General features: G+C 46.1%; 1 long non-coding RNA gene across 2 annotated transcripts; it reads left to right on the forward strand.

Annotated features, from left to right (window-relative positions):
* The first annotated feature begins 1,937 nt into the window (after positions 1–1,937).
* On the forward strand, positions 1,938–14,741 carry LOC118549772 (uncharacterized). 2 transcript variants are annotated; one of them, XR_013448984.1, is made up of 4 exons: positions 1,938–2,408; positions 5,434–5,543; positions 9,707–9,813; positions 12,432–14,741. It is a non-coding gene; the product is annotated as an uncharacterized LOC118549772 (long non-coding RNA). The 2 variants fall into 2 exon arrangements; XR_013448985.1 differs by having other exon boundaries at positions 14,306–14,741.
* Positions 14,742–14,978: the final 237 nt, after the last annotated feature.

Raw genomic sequence — 14,978 nt, forward strand, 5'->3', positions numbered from 1 at the left:
ACAAATGGTCCTTGACTAGAGTATACATTCATTGCATCACTGTAAAGCTAGTCTCCATGGGTTACATGTCAACACGGAAGAAAACTGCAGCCTCATGACTGATTTAAAAATGTGACATCTCACTTGAGTGCTGGACTGCCCTTCAAAGACAAGAAAATAAATGTCAGATTTGTCTTCTTGTTTTTCTGATCTTCATGCAGTCATGGCTTTGTACCTCTAGGGATGGGAAGAATTGGATTATTTTGTGATTGCTTAGAATTAAGCATGAAAAGCGCTGAGGCATGTAGCTCTGGGGGTGGTAGGAAAGAAAGAAGCTGGGAAGGGTCAGCATTAATGGAATCTGGTGGGGCACTCCTCGCTTTCTCCCTTTGTGAGGAGAAGAGCAGATGGTGGGAGGGTGGAAGAAATGACTGTTTCAAGTTGCTCCAAAAACTGGGAGTGGGTGGGAATAAAGCAACTACCAGGGCAAATTACTACTGGTTCATTAGGGAAGTAGAGGATGGTGAGCCATGGTATTGATCTGTTTAGAAGAAATCAAAAGCCCCGGCTCTACCTAACGTAATGCTTATACTTTTCCAGAGGAAATTTCCATTGACTTACTGAGGCTCTGTTGTCATTATGAGTGAAAGTTTATATCTTTCCTAATCCGAAAAACCCAATGGGGAGAGAACTGGTGTTTGTTTTCCTCTGATCTCTTCACTTAATAACCCTGCTCCTGGTTGTCTTCAGAGAACATTCTTAGCAGAAGGGGTGGCCAGACCCTCCCTCCTATGCCAAGGACTTGAAGAATGTGCCCTGGTTAGAAGTGAAAAACAGACCGTGAAATGCGCTCTGCAGCGGTGGGCACCCTGGGGGAGAAGGAAGAAGACCGAGGAGCTGAGATGAATTGTAGCAGTAATGGGTTTAGAGGAATGGGATGATCCTGTTACTCATGCAAGAGTGGAGAATCCAGAATTCAGTTCTTTTTGATTGAGAATAATGATGTGCTGTTTTCATGTCAAGCTTTGCTTTTCAAATAGTGTTCTATCTGTTTAATATTAAAATTTCTCTGTATTAAGGCAGTGAAATGTGTCCTGGAAATACGTTAGCTTCAGGAGTGAGACAAATTTGTACCAGGTATCCATTCACAGATAATAGATTTTTTTTCATTCTTAGTTGACAAGTAATAGCTATGACTGATAAAAGGTGAGAAAACTTTGATTTTTAACATGTTAGGTGTCCGTTTCAATTCCTCCGTATTTTTAAATTTTTAGAAAGATTTTATTTATTTATTTGTCAGAGAGAGCACAAGCAGGGGGAGCGGCAGGCAGAGGGAGAAGCAGACTCCCCGCTGAGCAAGGAGCCCGATGCGGGACTCGATCCCAGGACCCTGGGATCATGACCTGAGCTGAAGGCAGACGCCCAACCGATTGAGCCACCCAGGTGTCCCAATTCCGCCATACTTTTAAAGCAAAGATTGAAGTTCAAGGAGAAGCCTTATTTTATTTCACCTTTTGCACTTTTGAGGTTAAACTCCTTGAGGACGGAGACTGTTTCTTAGGAAAAAACCCTGGAGCGTGTCATACAACACCAGGCAAAAACAGCAAGTATGTGGATGCCTGGGGGGTAAGAACTCAAAAACATTCTGTACAAAGAACAGGATGCAAGTTTGCCCTTGGGATCTGCAGTCGTTCGTTGTGCAAAGGATGAGGAGGCATAATGCCCTCCAAACTAAGGTTGATTGTGAACTCGGCTGGTCCTTTGCAGTCCTGTGGCAGACACACACCCTGCCAGGGGTGGAGGCAAGGGGGGTGGGGGGTGGGGCTCCCAGCGCTGTTGCCATGGCGCCCTGCAGTGTTTCTACAACACAGCCTTCCCACACTCTGGGCAAGCCAACTTGGATGGTTTGCCCTGCATGATGCTAGTCAGGCTGGAAAGTGATCAAGGACCTTTTGGGATTGATCCTCTGGTTTTGTGTGTGAAAGTTTGACTCTGGCTGGAATGGGGCAAGTACAAGAGCCCAGGCTCAGGATCTCAGGATGGAAAGGGGATGGTCCTGGAGTTGCTCCGGGGTCATTGCACACACTCCGCCTCCTTTCCTTGCCGTTGGGGTTTGGTGAGCTTGCAGGGTGTGCTGAGCGAGCGCGTGGCAGGGCGTCTGTGTCCGTGAGACAGGGGCAGCTGTAGGGGGAGGAACCAGAGTGAGACAAAGGGGAGGCGGCGGCAGAGCTAATGACAAGGGCCCAGGTGGTGGCTGACTTTTGTGGCTTGGAGATTTTAGCCTTTTCTACAAAAAAGAGTGTGCCAGCTTCTCTTGTCCCCAGCCCACCCATCTCAGAGTCCTCCCTCCGTCCCGCTGACTCCATCGCTCATCCTAGTGACCAAAATGGACCGGGTATCGGAATATTTTTTCCAAATTTTCCCAGCTGGTAAAGTATGAAATCATTATATATTTGCTTTTCTTATCTTCCCTATTAAACAGCATATTCATCGAAAACAGACATCATGCTTGCCCGTGTTTGTATCCCCTAACTAACCTGTTCTGTGTGTACATAATAAGCAAATATCTGTTTAAATAGCATAAATCAAATATCGTGATGGGTTTGGGAGTGGACATCTACCAAAAAGGTATCAAACACAAGGTAATGGTGCAATTTCGGAACCCCTTAATCTACCAGGAAATTTTTGGTGACCATACAGATGATTTTCCCCCCACAATACCCCGCTCTTCCCATAGAATATATAAGACAATAATTTTGTAAATCTGTAAGCAATATTCACTTCTTTTCTTTCTTTCTAGACCCATCTTTGCATGTGTATGTACTCCATGTACTGCGGTGTGGTAAACACAAACAACCCTCGGTGTGGTAAATACAAACAACCCTGTCTTGATTCACAACGAGCATCCTTAGAAACACCTTTATTTATTTTTTTGGAAAAGCATATAACATGGGATCTACTCTAGGCAGATTTTTAAGTGTACAGTGCAGTTCTGTGAACTATAGATACAACGTTGCACAGCAGATCCCTAGAACTTACTCACCCTGCAGAAGTGAAACTTCATACCCATTGATTCGCAACTCCCCATCTCCATTCTACTCTCTGCTTCTCTGAGTTTGACGATTTTAGATTCCCCACATAAGTGAATCACACAGTATTTGTCTTTCTGTGACTGACTTATTTTAGTGTAATGTGTGAAGTTTCCTCCATGTTGTCGAACAGTACAGGATTTCTTTTCTTTTTGAAGGCTGAATAACACTCCATTATATGTGTGTGTGTGCCGTGTTTTCTTGATCCATTGCTCCACTGATGGACACTTAGCTTGCTTTCATGTCTTGGCTATCGGGAATAATGCTGCAATGAACATGGGAGGGAGGGTCTCTCTCGGAGATCTCGAATTCAGTTCCTTGGGATATACCTCTAGAACTGGCATTGCTGGATCTCATGTGGTGGTTCCAGGTTTAATTTTTTGAGGCAGCTCAGTACTGTTTTCCACAGATCCTGTACCATTCTGTGTTCTCACGACCAGTGATCAGATTTGCTCTTAATGTTTGTAGATTGGGTTAGTAGTTTGGCCGTTTATTTGCTCTGAAGAGATCCCCTATATAAAGTGCCCCACCTATGGTCAGGGTTCAGTAAATCCTACTAGTGCCCGCTTGTCCTCTCCCTGCTACTAAGACCCTAACAGTATGCACAGGCAGAGATTAGAGCCGGGAGCCCTCTGCTGGCTCCAGATTCTGCCACCTTGCTCAGGTGACCAGCAGGAAATCGTGTCAGCTTCTTTCATCTGCTGAGAGGGAGCCAGGGCTGTTTTTGCCTAAGAATAAGACACTACCTTTAAAGCACTTGGTGATATCCCAAGAAAAGAATGCTCAAGACCCCAGGTCATTTCTCTACTGCTTTTACCAAGAGTCTCGTGTGTCTGGTAACCAGTAAAATACTTGAGTGAATGAAGAAGCAAAGCCTGGACTATCAGTGGAGTGATGCGTCAGTTTCTGGCCATCTCCTCCTTCGGGGACCCATCCAACTTTTGGGGAAATCCTCTGCTTTGAGCCCTGCCTCCCATGTGGAAACCTTCAGAGGGTTTTATATCGTGGGGCCAAGTTTCAAGTTGAACAAGAAAGCTCTGCTCTCCACTCTCATGTTTTCTTTTGCTGGGGGAGATGCATTCTTAGCAGAGGATTCCAACTTTGGTCTTTCTTGGTCTAAAAAAGTTCAAATATGCAGTCCTGATTTTCAGAGGGAAAGAGAAGCACGAGGTAGAGCTGGTGGAAAGGGAAGAGGGTGAAGACAACCACAGTCAGGAATCAGTGTGTGGTCTGAGGACAGCTGCCTGGGCCTCCCCTGAGAGCTGGTTGGGAATGGAGAATCTCGGGTCCATCTTCCTCCCACCCAAAATCACAGTCTACCATTCCACAAATTCTCCGGGGGACTCATGAGCTCTTTCATGCTTGGGAAGACGGGTTTAGAGAAAAGCCCGAGCAGCAGTGTTCAGAACTGAGACAGGGAATGTGTTCTTGACCGAGTCAGAAAGAGTTACCGGGTGTCAACACTGAGAAAGAAAGTTCTAGAAGGATATAGAAAGAAGGGTGTAGTTCTAAAGCAGACATTCCATTGCAGAAGCTTCTGGGCTCCGTTAGCTGCAGATTACAGGGAGATTAACCGTCTGAGTAGGCGCAGGTAGGGGAGGCTGCGTGTGGCAGGAAGGCAGTGGTGGGCAGGAGAGAGAGGAGAGAGATCACATTATTTTCTTATGAGTTTTAAAGTGATACACATCCATTATAAAAATTTTAAACACTACATAAGAGCATAAAGTAAAAACAGACATTAGAATTGCCTTCTTGGGCACAGGCTCTGGAACCAAACCGGCGGGGCTGGAAACCTGACGCTCACGCCTGCTGGCTGTGTGATCTTGGGCAAATTACAAACTTCCCTGTGCCTCAGTTTTCTCTGTCATAAAATGGAAACAACAGCAGAGATACTGTTATGTGTGTAAAGCCCTTCAAATCGAGCCTGCACATAAGTCTTATGCATTGGCTGTTACAATTCTAATACTTTAAAGATATTTCACATTTAAAACTTTGGTCCCTTTGAAGGGCGCCTGGGTGGCTCAGTCGGTTAAGTGGCTGACTCTTGGTTTTGGCTCAGGTCATGATCTTGGGGTTGTGGGATCGAGTCCCATGTCTAGCTCTGTGCTCAGTGCGGCGTCTGCTTCAGATTCTCTCTACTTCTTCCTCTCACTTGCTCTCTCTCTCTCAAATAAATAAATAAAACCTTTAAAAAAATTTAAAAAAAAACTTTGATCTCTTGGAAAACAATGAGAAATAAAAAATAAAACTTTGATCCCTTTGGTATTTCAGCACAAGGAGTAAGGAATTAAAAGAATTCATTTTTCTCCCAAATGGTTAGCTCATTATCCACACATCATTTATTAATTAATTACTCTCTTTGCAGGTGTCTTCTGGGTTGAATTGTGTCCCCACAGCAGATATGTTGATGTCCTAACCCCCAGTCCCTCAGAATGGGACCTTATTTGGAAACAGGGTCACTGAAGATGTAATTAGGTAAGATGAGGTCATGCTGGAGTAGGGGAAGAGGGCCTTTATCCAATATGACTGGTGTCCTTGTAAAAAGATGAAAAGGACAGAGACGCAGGGGTGATGGGCAGCAGCAGACAGAAGCAGGGACAGGAGTGATGTGGCCTTGAGCCCACGATCACACAGGCCTCCCAGAGCCTGGAAGATACAAGGAGGGACCCTCTCTTAGGGGCTTTAGAAAGAGCATGGCCCTGCCAGCACCCCGATTTCAGACCTCTTGCTTCCAGAATCGTGGGACCATAACTTTCTGCCTTTTAAGCCACCTTGTGGTTTATTCCTATGTGTTAGTGGTATGTTTTAATGACCTGTAAACCCAGTTCAGAAGAAAGAGATATTCAACATTCCCATTTTTTTTTTCCGATTCACAGTTTTTGAGATAATATTCGATATCTTGATATGGAAAGGGCCAAATCAGCAACAGTACAGGCCGTTGTAAAAATTATCCTAGTTTTCTGAGAGTCTGAGCTCCCGTCAGCCCCACTGCCCACTACGGGGCTCCCGACACCGTGACCTCGTAAATGAAGAATTTAACATGTCAGCCGCCATGCCTCCTCCTATTAATTGAGGGGAGTTCATGAAACCTAGTGGGATGCCGTCGATGATTAATAAACTCTACCCATGGAGGGCGCTGAAGACTGTATTCGTGCAAAATACGTCTTCATTCCTTGGCTTATGACAATGTTAATTGTGTTAAGGACTCTCGGTGGCGCTGGAGAAAGAGAACGCCAATGCCAAGTTCGATTTCGCTTGAGTCAAGAAAATCAGATTAAAATAATGAATGACACTCCGGGAACTCTGAAGTTTCCCGGGGGAGCTAATGAGTGTCCATGGTCTTAGCATGAGACCCCCTCTGTGGCATAAATAGAGGTGCATTTCATAGCAGCTAAGCATCAGGAAATATGCTTTTAATTATCACTTAAGATGTAACCTGTCAGAGGTATTAGTCTCACTTGTATTTAACGAGAATTGATTTTCAGATTGCATTACCCAGAAACCTGGTGCCTTCCTGAGACCTCAGTCGCCCCATGTATCTATGCCTGTGCTGTCCCGGGTCGGCAGCCGCCAGATACACGATCTGCTCACACGTGGCCCAGGCGGGGGCCTGCTCATTAGCCTTGAAGTGATTCCTGATGAATGAGACTCCACAAAGCTGAGCCTGGCTCATGTACTTCACTGCAAAGTGGGGGAGCCCCACGGAAGGTTAATAAAGGGTTGAACTGCTGGCTGTGGTCATAGATGGGTCTGGCCCGCGAAGGGATATGGCGCAGAAACAAGGGGTCGTGGTAGAAGCATCCGCGTGAGCAGTGTCCACCTCCCGCTCAACCTTCCCCTGGTTTCCTTTCTGAGCTGGTCGCGCACGTCCTGGAGAGGCCGGCCAGGTGTGTCTCTGCCGAAAGGCAGCGAGAAGGAGGAAAGGGTGTCTGGCTTTGCGAGTGTTTCCCCAATTTAACTCATTCATGTATCATAACACCTTCCTGTTTTTCTTGCTATAAACTGGTATGCCTTTGCAATGATTTATCTAATATTGTGTAAGTTTGAGGTGTGCCCCATGCTGGTTTGGTACATTTAAATGTTGCATGCAGTGTTAGTTAGCACCTCGATTATGCCGCATAATTATCATCTCTTTTTTGTGGTGGTGGGAATAATTATGCTTCTCAGTTATAGATGGATATTGTGATGGTCTGATGGTCTTGCCTGGGATTCCTTTGTTCAAATGGATGTTCCAGAGGTGTTCAAGGCATAGTCCCATTATCCAGGACCTTTGCTTTTTCCTTGTCAGAATCAGAAGGGTTGAAAGAGAATTGGACAGGGAGTAAATTTTTCGCTATGAGATCCCACAGTGGTGATTTTTATGTATGCATAAAACCTAAAACAATGGTAATGTGTGTCGCTGTATTTGGGAAAGTGATAGGATCCATGCATAATTGTGCGAGGGGCCTGCTGGCAGATGATGTAGAGGGAGGTCAGAGGAAGGTGGAGGGAAAGAGACAAAGATGAGCAAAGAGGCCCCCACGATCAAAGGGCTGCTTCTCTCCAGTATGGAAGAAACAGAGCTCTGAAAAGAAAAATGGTCCAACCTAAAATCAGCCCCACCTCAGTCTCATGGTCCCTCCAAGTTACTCTTCCACTTGGTGAGTATTAATGGCCTCCCTTGTATCCACACCGTGAGACGTCCTGGAGCCATGAGGACAAAGAATCGCTGTCCTCAAGGGCTTGTCTGGTTTGGTAGAGACAGAGAGGCATGTGGGCAGCGGGGGGGTCTACTCAGAAGTCCCCTGACTCAGATTCTGGGAGATAGACTGCAGCAGAGGGGAGAACGTGGTTCCTGGGGTATCACCCTAATGGAGTATTCTAATCTGGGAAGTGGAAAGTCATCCCAATCAAACCGGCACATTTTGGAAAATAGTACACACCATCCTGGCTGGTTCAGCCCCTGACTTTCTGGGCAGAGGGCAAGTATTTTTCCCTGCTTCATTGTTTGGCTGACTACAGAAGGGTAATACTAGTGCTCAACACCAGATGGCGCCAGTTATTAAAATTCCAAAGCCTGGGTCTCGCCATGTTGGAATTGGGAAGTTGGCTCTGAACTCTGGAACAGTGTGGCTAAATGGCTTGATGTGATTCCTTTGGGCGTCCCCAGTGTGGGTATTAGCCAGTGGCTCCCACTGGGCTCATTCTGTCCTCCAAGGGGACCTTTCCCATCCAAGGAGTGGACGGGGCAGCGTCTCCTGAACTTGCTGACCATGGTGCGTGAGAAGGTGGCCACTGGCTTTTTTCTGCTCATCCTAGGCTGGACCACGGTAAGAATTTGGGTGACGTCTCTGGCAGGTCTGTGGGCTGATGATCAAGAAAGTGGTGAAGTTTGAAGCCAGAAGGAGGATTGGATCTGGCCAACTCTTGTCTACTCAAGCACTGATTATAGGGATTCAACCAGCCACTCATATTTGACCATTTCCCTAATCCTCCAAGGGAACATAAACCAGCCTTTACTGGTAAACCAGTAAAACCATTTTACTCATCTTGAAACAGTTCTGGCAAAACACATATTAGGGCAGAAAATAAAAATGAAACCTTTGTGGAGTTCCCCTGGGGCTGGGAACATTTCTTGGATTCGGGACTTTTCTCTGTGCTTCCATTACCCGAATAATGGAGAGTTGCTTCTACTTGATTTCAACTCACTGGCCCCAAGCATCACTGCTTCATTTGCTGTGTAATTGTGAGCTATATGCTTAATATCTATTTTCCTTCACATTTCCTGATGACGGGGAGAAGCACAGGGGATTTTAGCTCCCCAGTGGGAGGTTGCCATGGTGTCGATGACTGAGACCCCAAGACAGACTCTACTGCCTTGTTGTGTGGTGGTGTTACTCTCCCGCCTAGCTCCAGAAGATTTTACTGCACAATATCCCAGACCCTCTGTGGGAGCTGGTCCTCATGATGTTTATTGTGCCTTTCATTGTCATCGTAAGTGGGTCCAGAAGGGTTCTAGAGTAGCACAGCCAGGCTCATGGGTCAGTACAGGAAACTGGCCTCTGGGCCCCCTCTGTTCAGGATGAGATGGAAGCCAACAGAACCCCCATGTGTCTTCCTTGGCACAGGATGTTCTCTTAAGGATTGGGATTTCCTCCAAGGAACCCATAAAACAATAAAGTAATCTGTCCTTTGAGTGGACAGAAGAAGCACATGTGTTTGGAGAGTGCATTGTGTGAGATGCACATCTCATATGTCCCACACCAGAGTTTTGCTTTGTTTGTTTTCAAAGTATTCTCCTTGGGACATAGATCTATTTTGACTTTCTGTGAACAGCCTGGAAACTTTGGTGACTTGACTTCTGTCCTGATGCTTCCTGTCCTTGATTCAGTCTCCAAATGAAGGAGGCATGATGGCAAGTTTAAACTAACATGATTGATGGCTCTCATTCGGTTCAGTCAAAGGACAGGAAGTGGAAAATAAGTGCATGTTATAAGAAGTAGAATGACCCCTTAGCTCCTTAGAGCATTCAGATACTTTTGGTTTATTCAAATCACTGTGGTTCTACACCATCCACACCATCACCCTCCCTTCTCCCCAACACTTTTAATCATAAAGATTCTTCCCACATTCTTTTCTTCCACTTCCTTAACTTCTAGAATCTTCTTTCACCAGAGACACATCAGATGACTAGGAACATGTGGTCGGGACGGCTGGAAGTGAGCTGACTCTGGGGATCGAACTGGAGACACATGGACAAGAAATGGTAAATGCTCTCTGTCCTCATTTCTCCCCTTCCTCCTAAGACCTTTACCATCTTCACAATCCACTATCAGGATTTTATTCAAAATCATTTCCCATTAATAGTAATAATTATTAAAGTTTACATATCTTATTTTCTTTTCAAGGCCACATTTTCTGGGTGGTGGACAATGTCATCATGAGGAAGTACAAAAAGAAGACAAATAGTGGGGATGATCTTTAATGCAGACGGGAAATGGGCAGTCTACCAGTCACAAAGCAGGAGAGTATCAGGTTCAGATTAGTCCATGCAACTTTAAACGTGATCCTGTGGCTGAGTCAGGATGCATTAAGTCAGGCATCTGGGTGCAGAAATGGTGCAATTATATTTGCAATGTTTGTTACAAAAGATGGAGACACACACACCTATAAATTCACTCAGAAAATTTATCTTTATTATAGGAACTTTGGATACCTCTAAGTTAAAAAAAAAAAAAGAAGTAATAATGGTGTATAACCTTACCACCTAAAGGTAATCACTATTATTATTTTGGCACATTTCTTCCAGTTTTCTTTTCTATGACTTGTATATGGCTTTCTTTTCCATGAATTTTCCCATGTCAGGAAACATGCTTGGCATCATGAGACTCCCTCGAATGAGTACACCAGGCTCAATGTCACCAACCCTCTCTTGTTAGATGCCTGAACTGTTTCTATTTGGGCTACATCATCGTCCATGGATCTCTTGCCTACATCATGATGATGTTCGTAAATGACATCCCTTGAAGTAGTACACTGAGTCGGGGAGTTATGCATGTGCTTAAGATCACACTTGCTGCCAAGTTGCCCCTAGACAGTTGGCACCAGTCGTTCCTCCCACCCTCAGTGTATGAAGTGCTTGTTTTGCTGGGAATTATCCTGTCTCATGGACGCTAGCGCAAGGCTTCAATATGAAATCTAGAGTGAGTTGGAGAAGACTTGATAATGATGAGGCACAAAAGGTTGCCCATAAAAGAAGAATTAGATTCTCCAAAATTAAATGAAGTTTTGGAGTCCTGAGTTCGAGTCCAGCTCCAACAAGCTGCATGGCAAGCTCGAACAACTTTCCTTCTCTAGGCCTCACTTTCCTCTCCTAAAAAGTGAAGTAGTGATTGAAGCAATCAGCAATGGGGAAAAGAAAAAAAATCCCTGAAATTAGGCTGCCTGCTTCCAAGTGGGCCCCGAGTGCAGGGTAGCTGCCGGAGCTGCATCCATGGTTCTGCATGAGAACCCAGTCGCAGTGACGCTCATCCCCCTACAAGAAGGAAGCTCTGTTCTTGGCCAACACACCCATAGAGCCTTCCTCCCCTCGTAACCAGTGGGGTCAGATGTCAGTAGTGATAACCGACTTGTACAGTTCTTAAAATATTTATTGCAGCACCAGTAGTCTCCTTCCAGAGTTGAGGGAACCAAGTGGACCCCGTGCTTGGGACCTGCCTAAAGGTTTTCTAGCTTTGGCGGACAAGACAGGAGTCCAAGCCTCCTCACTCCTCCCTGAATGCTTTCTTCCCATGGGTGGCTGCCTCACGAGCTGTCAGCTCACCTGTTCTGTGAATGACGTGGGTTTAGGATTGGGCACAGTGAGTTATAACCGCACATTATGGACAGAATTGTGTTCTCCCAGAATTCATTTGTCGGATCCCTCACTCCCAATGTCATGGTAGTTGGAGTAAAGGGAGAATGAAGGATAAATGAGGTGATGAGGGTAGAGCTGTGATCCAGTAGGATTTGTGGCTTCACAAGGAGAGACGCCAGAGCTCGAGCACTCTCTCTCTCTCCTTCATATGAGGACGCAGCAAGATGGCGGCTGTCTGCAAGCCAGGAAGTTCTCACCCAATTGGCTAGCATCTTGCTTGTGGGCTTGCAGCCCCCCGAACTGTGAGAGATGAACATTGTTTAGCCCCTCAGGCTGTGGTATTTCGGTATGGCAGCCCCTGCAGATGGAGACACCACGTGACAGAATCAGGAAGAATCTATGAGGAATAAGCATGGCTTTCAACATGGCATGACTCCTACCAGACAAACACAACTGAGCCTTCATGGTCTCCATCGAGGCCCCAGAGAGGGTGAGGGCGGGTGGGTCCCATGCCCCACACTGGTCTAGGGGCTGAGTGCCGAGCTCCCTGTGGCCACCCTGCTCTGTCCTGTCGCGGAGCCCCGTTTGCTCCTGCTGGCAGCCCACACTTCTGGAACGCCATGGGGGGATCAAGTGTCTCCAGTAGACCTCAGCCTCCATTCCCGGGGCAGATTCTGTCTCTGGCCTGTGGTCCAGGAGTCACACACTTCTCACTTGCAACAGAGCAGGAAGACAGAAACACGATGAGGCTGCCTCCTCACCGGCGCCTGGCGCCTGCCCCCCCCGTCCCGAGAACCTGATAGCACCCCACAGGCTCAGGGCATCACAAGCCAAGTCAAAAAAAAAAAAAAAAAGACCAAGCAAGAGCAAGCTGACCACTCCTTGGATACACACATGTCTGTTGTCTTATTCAGAAACGCTCCCTGCCTAGAGGTATTCGTGGTGACTCAAGGCGTGTTGCGTGGTAGAGAAATCCAGCTGCTGGGCTGGTTACGGTCTATGCAGCTACCTCTTTTTTGAATACTTAGTGTATGCCAGACACGGCACCAGGCTCCGGACATTAGCTCACTGATCCCTCTCAACAACTGGGAGGCCGTCACCGAGATTTCCAGATTACAGGTGAGGAAATGGTCAGGTCACCACGTGCTCGCTTGCCGCCCTGGGGGGGGACCAGGACCTTTTCCCGCTCACGGATTTGCTTCTCCACGGGCCCAGTGTCTTTCTCCAGGGTCAGACAGACATTCACTGGCGAGGGACAGGGAATCTAATAATATAAAGCTACTGGGACCTCATCTTTTTCTCAGTGTTAGCTAAATATTCTGAATCTCACTACTGAGAACACATTTCTTGCTGTTCCCTGGCTTGGCTTGCTCAGACTGTCAGAAGAGGGGTTTTATTCCTCACAGATCATCTCCTGGAAGTAGGTCTCTCTTGAAAACAATCTTTCCCCCAAACAGGACCAAAGAAGATACAAAAATCAAATTAAAAAGAAATTGGTTCTTTGGGATTTTCTGTAATTTCCAAGGTTTAATTACTTAGACAGTGCATATGCATTATTTTGCAACCAGATAACAACTGCTCTTTGTTTATGATTGCAAATGGAACGCCATCAGCCCAGCTCTAAGTGGAGCACAGAGCGCCATTTTGCAACGTGTTTCCCACCCCCACCCTGACTTTGGGTGCTGGCTTTGCGGAATGTTCTTTCCACCACTCTCCTAAAGAGGGAGGCTAATGCAATGTCTTCCAATCCAGGAACAAAGCACTTCCACACACAGGATCCCTTGTCAGCCACTGACAATTGAAGCAAAGTTCTTTTCAACAGTTGATAGTTTAAATACGAGACTAGAAAGCTGAATATATTTGCAATCATTTTAGAAGTGATTTTGGAAGTAGGGGCATCTACTACTCATCTCAGACCCACGTCAACCTAGTACCTCCCTCTTTCTTAAAAAAAAAAGGATGTAAAGTTGTTAAAAGCATGATCTGAATGAATGATGATCCATTTTGAATATTTTGAATTATGACAACTGCTACTCATTTAAAATGTTTTTTTCTTCAAGGTTTAGCTTCTTGCAATGAGAGGGGTTGGTCACAGTGTTCTGGGTGTGCAGACTGGAAAGGGAGGTGTCAGGGACACGGTGTTTGCTCAGTTCAGCACGGCCACGTGGGAACCTTCACCATCACAGGGGGGTGTCTATCTAAGCGTGCCTCCAGATCACATCAGAAAAGTGGGGGGAAATATGCTATGTGGCTTATGTGCAAGCACTAGGGTGACTTATTAAGAAACATAAGAGCAGATGTAAGGATTTGATATGGAGAAGAGAAGAGGAGGAATAGGGAGAGGAGGAGGAAGAGGAAGAAAGAGGAGGAGAGGAAGAGGAAAGGAAGGAAAGGAAGGGGAGGGGAGGAGAAGGGGCGAAGCGGGGAGGGAAGCCTGGGGAGGAGGGGGGAGGAAAGAGAGAGGAGTTACCCCATCTCATCCTACAGAGAAGCTGGATATTTTCCTTTTAGAATTTTTAAAGATTTTTTAATTTAAATCCAATTAATTAACATATACTGTGTTACCAGTTTCAGAGGTAGAGGTCAGTGATTCATCAGTTGCATAGAACACCCAGTGCTCATCACATCACGTGCCCTCCTTAATGCCCATCACCCAGTTACCCCCATCCCCACCCCCTCCCCTCCAGCAACCCTCAGTTTGTTTCCTATGATTAAGAGTTTTTTATGGTTTGTCTCCCTCTCTGGTTTCGTCTTGTTTTTTTTTCCTTTTAGAATTTAAAAATTATTTCTGGATCTGTCATCTACTCGTGCTTTTCTTCTGCTTCCTAACTCTCAGGAAACTTGTCTGGACACAACCTCTTTTTTTTTCTTTTTTAAATAGTATTTTATTTTATTTTTTAAGTAGGCTCCATGCCCAATGTGGGTCTCGAACTCAAGACCCTGACATCAAGAGTCACAGTCTACTGACTGAGCCAGCGGGTGCCCCTATACAACCTCTTCTTCAGGCCCTGCTTTGAGGGGTCCGGGGTCCCCTTTCCATCCCAGATGCTGATTGCCTGTCTTCCAAGCGAAATCTTGAGTTGCAAACATCCCAGAGGCCTGTGACCCTCCGGATCCCCCTGCCCGCAGCTGTGCCACCGACCAGAGAGGATCCAGGACTTGGTGCCCGCCTGGGATCCCCTGTGGTCATGGCCGTGGCCCTCACTGCCCAGATCACCTTCCCTCTTCACTTTGGAGCCCGTGAGGGTCTGTTCTTCAGGTGGGAAAGCAAAAGACCCGGAGAGTTTGTTTAAATCATGGCAAAATATAGAACATAAAATTTTAACCATTTAACCATATTTTGTGTGTTATTCTTTTCATGTATTCTCTTCGCCGATAATTAATGACAAATTTTTTGCATCCATGTTCATAAATAAGTTTTTGTGTCTGTCATTTTTTCTCATCGTGCAGTTTGTCAGGTTTTTCTATCAATGTTGTGCTCACTTTGTCTGTCGTGGTAAAAAGCAAGTAACACTGGGTGACGGTGTGTCAGCTCCGGTGGGGGTGTCGACAGGGGGGAGGCTGTGGTGGGGGGC

The sequence above is a fragment of the Halichoerus grypus genome, chromosome 6, assembly GCF_964656455.1.
Source record: "Halichoerus grypus chromosome 6, mHalGry1.hap1.1, whole genome shotgun sequence".
Classification (NCBI taxonomy): domain Eukaryota; kingdom Metazoa; phylum Chordata; class Mammalia; order Carnivora; family Phocidae; genus Halichoerus; species Halichoerus grypus.